The 6,063-nt window shown below is 33.8% G+C and overlaps 2 protein-coding genes across 2 annotated transcripts in view; one reads left to right on the top strand and one right to left on the bottom strand.

Annotated features, from left to right (window-relative positions):
• LOC118743202 (UDP-glucosyltransferase 2-like) overlaps positions 1–6,063 on the top strand; it is a 93,067-nt gene that overhangs the window by 62,937 nt on the left and 24,067 nt on the right. The window lies entirely within an intron of this gene.
• The window catches only part of LOC118743919 (UDP-glycosyltransferase UGT4-like), a 19,153-nt gene that overhangs the window by 8,035 nt on the left and 5,055 nt on the right, over positions 1–6,063 (bottom strand). The gene's annotated exons all lie outside the window — the stretch shown is intronic.

Raw genomic sequence — 6,063 nt, 5'->3', positions numbered from 1 at the left:
AGCAAAAACGCAAGGCAACTATCTTCACTCAGTTTTGAACTTTTAGGAGGTATATATCAAGAGGATTGTGGAGACTCCTTTGTTTTAATAGCGATTTTCATACGTCCGGGAATGCTCTCTACTGAGTTTTCTATGATTTCGCTTGGAATATTACCCCATTATAATTTTGCTCACCTCCAAAGCTCTTTCATGTTACTGGAGCTCGCTTGTGCTATGCTAATCCTCTCTTGACCACAGCGCTCAATTTTTCGATAGCTTTGAGGTCTGGGGTTTGTGCTGGCCACCATGTTACATGTTTTTCTTTGTATGGTGTTTTTGAAGATGTTGATAAGGTGTTTCCCAAAAATATGCCTTTTTATCGTTTTGGAAACAATTAATTTAAGCTCCAATTCTCGTGACTTTTACAAAATTTAAGTGGCAGCTTAATGGCGTGGGATGTTTTGCTTGCTGGCATTTAGTGTCTTGGGTTAATATAAAAGGTATAATGAACATATCCTCCAAATAAATTTGCCGGACTTTGTAGACAAAAGCGCAAACCCTGCGGAAGAAGTTGTTTGCCAGCAGGACCGAGATCCAAAGGATTCTGAAAATATTCGACACCGCCGGCTGCTTGGGAAAAATTTTCTTGTAATGAAGTGGTCAGCACAAATCCCAGACCTCAACACCATCGCAAAATTGAGCGCTGTGGTCAAGAGAGGATTAGCATAGCACAAGCGAGCTCCGAGTAACATCATTTTAGGTAACAAGTAATTTTTTGAAAAAAAAAACCGACTTCAATTCTCATTTAAAAAACTACATATACTAGTGAACCCGCATGACGTCAAAACGCCAACATTTAATTAAACTATTTAAACAGGTGAAAACCTATTCAATAACCTCTAAAAATATTCCTAATGATTAATCTAAACCATTTCTCAGTGGTGCTTTTAAAGTTTACGACATACAACAATACGACACTTACGACACCGTTGTGAATCCCCCAATAATTTCTTGTAACTCTTTCATTTGACATCCATCGCTCATATTTCATATAACTTGGGTATAAAATAGTTCAATTAGACTTCTTAAATAGGTGGCAACCCTATCCAAGATATTTCCAAACTACTACCTTCTTAAACCTCTTTTACATGACACCCATATAGCGATACCTTATTCACTTGCCAAATTCCTTTACATAATTAAAATTGAATAATTTTTTTTTTACATGTGGCAACCCTCCTATACATAGTTAAGTTATAAAACCTTTTCAAAACCATTTCGATTGCTACCCATATTTAATAATTGATTTAACTTATTAATTAATTTGAGCTCAATTTCTTAACAGGTGGCAACTTTTTTCGAAAAAGTAAAACCTTCTTGAACATCCACACCCTAAGCCCTTTAGTTTGGTACCTCAGTTTTGAAAATCGAACGGAGGGTGCGGATCTGAGGGCATTGATTAGCAAATACCTTTCGAAAAAATTAAACCAGTTTGCACATCTACAGGCCAAGCGCTCATGATCCACTGATCGGATCTTAACCAGATTAGTATGGGACCACCTCTGAGGTACTACCTTTCCGATGCAAAAAGAATTATCGGTTGACGTGGTCCAAAGTTATGCGGTAACATACATAAAAAAAAATATTCCGACGAACTGATAACCTCCTCCTTTTTTGGAAGTCGGTTAAAAATGCAAATCATCTCTTGCCATGCTAATTCAAAAAGTCAAAATAAAACTTTGAAAAACGGTTGCATTCCTTCATTTTAGGTAAAAATTACATAGGAATATATGTGGGTCCAGCCAGACCTATGTGTTACGAATGTGATGTATTAATCAACATCTCTATATATCTAGCTTTATATATATGATACCAACACGATTTTTTACAGATTGGTAATTCACTAAACTTTAGTAAGCTACCTGAAATTTCAAGCCTCTAGCTATATTTAAAGTACCCTTTTTTGTAATTTTAAAATGGAAAAGGCCTGGCTGGACTCATGTGTCAGACGAAGGGTTAAACACCCTGTCCAACATTTTGGCAGGATATTTACATTTTGACAGGTTTTTTATGAACTATATTTTATTTATATACAAAAGTGTTGTTAAAAACAAGTTCTCTTGCGTTTTAAAGAATTATCTGTTACTTACATTATTAATTTTGCATTGAATAAAAATGTACTGAAAAGTACTGATTTTTTTAGCATGAAAACGTCTAACGTACTGATTTCGTACATAAAAAATCTGGCAACCCTAACGAAACTGCGGCAAATGGAATAGTTCCGTTACCTTTCCCAATAGCTGAAACTGTAAAAAAAAGCTGCCACACAGTTTGTATTTGGGGAGTGTTTGGAAAACCAATCATAGTATGCTATGGATTGCTTGATTTTGTATGGTTACCTCAAAACAATCATGATAGTAAACCATAACAAGCTCTCCCACTGAATATGGCACTTACATTAATCATCAGCCATACAGGTGCCTGATATATCTATGACTGCAATCTGAAATAAATTTTTTAATTTTTTAATGAGAAAAGCCTTCAATTTATTCAATTTACGCCATTTAAAAAAAAATATATTTATATATTTTTTGGTTATTAGGTATTTCTTGCTTAAAACTATAAAGAAAAGAAACAAATTATGCACACCAAGTGAAATGCCCTTAATTACCTTTATGTTGACGTCATTTAAAAAAATCAAAACATTTAACTTTAACCATTGATATCTTATTTCTTTTCAACTTTCGCCAAATAAAATGTTGCAGTACGGGAACAGACCAACGGCAAATTGGTTGCAGGTTTGGATTTTCAAAGACACAAACCAAATGCAATGCAACCCGTTTTGATCGAATTTGGTTTGTGTCTTTGCTAATCCAAACCTGCAACAAATTTGCCGACAGTTAGTCTGTTCCCATACTGCAGGATTTAATCAGATATAGTCCCAGGTCGTTCCGTCCACAGAATATCAGTAATCTAGCCATGCAAAAACAAAAATGTGACTCAATAGAACTTTTTGTGCTAATTTCAACCCTACAAAAATTATTTGGCTAAAGAAAAAAATAAAGGACATATCAATGGTTAAAGTTAAATTTTAAAATTTTTTTTAATATTATTATCTTTTGAACAATATGACCTATTAAAAAACTAATGACGTCAAAATAAAGGTAATTAGGCGATATTTCTCTTGGTGGACATAATTGTTTCCTTTCATTTATATTTTTAAGCCAGAAACACCTAATAATCAAAATATATATATATTTTTTTTTTTCTTTTTTTAATGGCGTAAAAGGTATTTAAATTATCTTTAAATTAGCATTAATACGTTTGTGATCGGTCAAATAGTTTCCGAGATATTATAAATATAAAAGTTAAACTTTAACCTTTTTTACTGGCTTTAGATTTTATTTGCGCCAAATAATCTTCATATGGTTGAAATCAGCATGGAAAGTTCTATTTAGCAAATTTTTTTTTTATTTCTTTATGGCTAAACGGTTGGTATTCTACACCACGGCTACTTCGGACTATTTCTGTCTAAATGCTGGAGTACGGGTACAGGCTAAATGTAAATAAGAAAAAGTTAACAAACAAATGTCAAATTAAACTCTGACTTTATTAAACACCTCAATGAGTACACTTGACAGTTTTCCATAAACTTAAAACGTTAAACAAAAAGTCTTCACATAATAGATGTTTTGCTATGTTACATTTAACCCAGTAAAGTCTTAATTATCCTGGAAACTGACTGAGCACCTTAAATAATTTTGACGGCCCTAAAAAGCCCCTAAATATCACCTAATTCCTCAGCAATATATATCTGTGTTCGACCAAAATTTATAAAGTTGGTCGGCTACCGTGACGTCAAGCGATTTTTTCAATGTTTACTGGGCAATATTTTTAGCGATTTTTCAATGTTTAACAATATTTGCAAAGCACATAAAAAGCACAAAATAATAAACCCAATTAAGCAGTAAAAAGTGTTCACTGGATGGATGTTTTGCTAAGTTACAGTCAACCCAGCAAAGTCTTAATTATCTCGGAAACTGGATGAGCTCCTATAATTATTTTGGTGACTCTAAAAAGCCCAAAAATAGCACGTAATTCCTCAATAATATTTGTCCGTGTTCGACCAAAGTTTAAGAAGTGCATTTTTCAATGTTTACGGTGCAATATTTTTTTAGCGATTTTTCAATGTTTAACGGGCAAAATCTGCAAAGCACATAAAAAGCACAAAATAATAATTCCAGATGAGCAGTAAAAAGTCTTCACTGGATGGATGTTTTGCTAAGTTACAGTCAACCCAGCAAAGTCTTAATTATCTCGGAAACTGGATGAGCTCCTATAATTATTTAGGTGACTCTAAAAAGCCCAAAAATAGCACGTAATTCCTCAATACTATTTATCCGTGTTCGACCAAAGTTTAAGAAGTGGGTTAGCTAGCGTGGCGTCAAACGGTTTTTCAGTGTTAACCGGGCAATATTTTTAAAGCCCATAAAAAGCACAAAAAAATAAGCCCAGAAAAGTAGTAAAAATACTTCATTGAATGAATGTTTTGCTAAGTTACGGTTAACTTAGCAAAGTCCTAATTATTTACCAAATGGTCGGAGCACAAAAAAAACGAAAAGTGGCCGAAAATAGCACACAATGAGCACAATAATACGAACAATTTTTTTCTTCATTTTTTCATTTTCGCGCCGCTAACTTGATTGAGCTCGTAAGAAGTTGCAAGAATTTACAGGAATTTGCCAAAAAGCGTTCCCGTACTCGGTTCTCTGGCTTCTTTTGCCTTTTGACAGTTTTACAGGTTTTAATCCAGAAAAGTTGGGGAACGCAACTAATACTACAGCTTTATTAAAATCGTAACAATACTTAGCGTAACTGTTTTCCGAGTTAAACATGGCCGCCCTGACCACTGTGTGTTGGCATGTATGTATGATTGCCTGATATGGACAAGTGGCCACAATTCACACTTTTTAGTCGCTTTCGGTACACTTCACTGAATTTAGGTACAAAACATTTCTGCAAAAAGGTTTTCCATCAATAATTTATATAATGTATCATCTATCAATCGCATACAAACGAGTTTGTATCATTTAGTTAGCATAGAATACTCTATCACTAAAAATATAAAAATAGGGGGTTAACGCCCTTAGAAATAATGAGTATTTATCTATTTTGTTATTTGAAAAATAGGAACGCCTATCAAAAGTTAATATTACCCTATCATAGACTACAAACGACATCACAGTAGATAACTTTCTGTAACTAGCTTATGACTAAGCATTCACATATGTACATACATACGTATTTATGTACGCATGTAATTATGCATGAACTAAAATCTAATCTCCACTATTTTTCGGTTATCTCTTCAAATAGCTGTGACTGAAATATAGGATACAACAACACCAATAAAATACTAATCTTACAGTTTATCAAAAAGCCTACGGATTCCCTGAAGATGGAATTGGCTTCACTTGGCATTTCCAATTGGCGTTTAGTTGGCAGAGAAGAGAAATAGGCGGTTACAGCGCCAATAGAGAAAGTAGGTTCTAGATTGTGAGATTCTGGTTCTAATTGAACAAATCACATCACCCCTCCCGCGCCGCTGTGCCTACAACAGAAAATGTAAAAAATGTATCACACAATTTTTTCCTTAAATAACTAGTGTTTGAAGTGTCAAGATTTAGTTTCAGAGTGCGGTGGGTCGAGGCATGCACACCCAAAAAAGTAAAAATACATTTGTGAATTAGTGAAGAGAAATATTCACTTTGGTGGTGTTGAATAAAAATGGTGATTATAATTTAACGTGGTTGTGATTTTTTATTAGATTTCTTAGAAACATTCTGAGTATGCTGTTTAATAACCAATCCATTCAAGTAACTAGGACTTACCGTTGATGTATGGTAAATTTTGTGGAAAGTGTTGCCTGTTTTCTCCATACAAAAAAAAAATTGTTGAACATACTGTGTATGGAAGAAAATGCGCGATCAAAAAATTGCCAAAAATCAACGGTAAGGCCAAGCTTCATGCAACTTGGATTTTATTATACTAAAATTTAATGGGCTTCAAAATGTAGCATACTCA

Source organism: Rhagoletis pomonella, unplaced genomic scaffold, assembly GCF_013731165.1.
Source record: "Rhagoletis pomonella isolate Grant_MI unplaced genomic scaffold, Rhpom_1.0 Rhpom_scaffold_00007, whole genome shotgun sequence".
Classification (NCBI taxonomy): Eukaryota; Metazoa; Arthropoda; class Insecta; order Diptera; family Tephritidae; genus Rhagoletis; species Rhagoletis pomonella.
The sequence above is the reverse complement of the archived record's forward strand: the minus strand, read 5'-3'. Positions and strand labels throughout refer to the sequence as shown.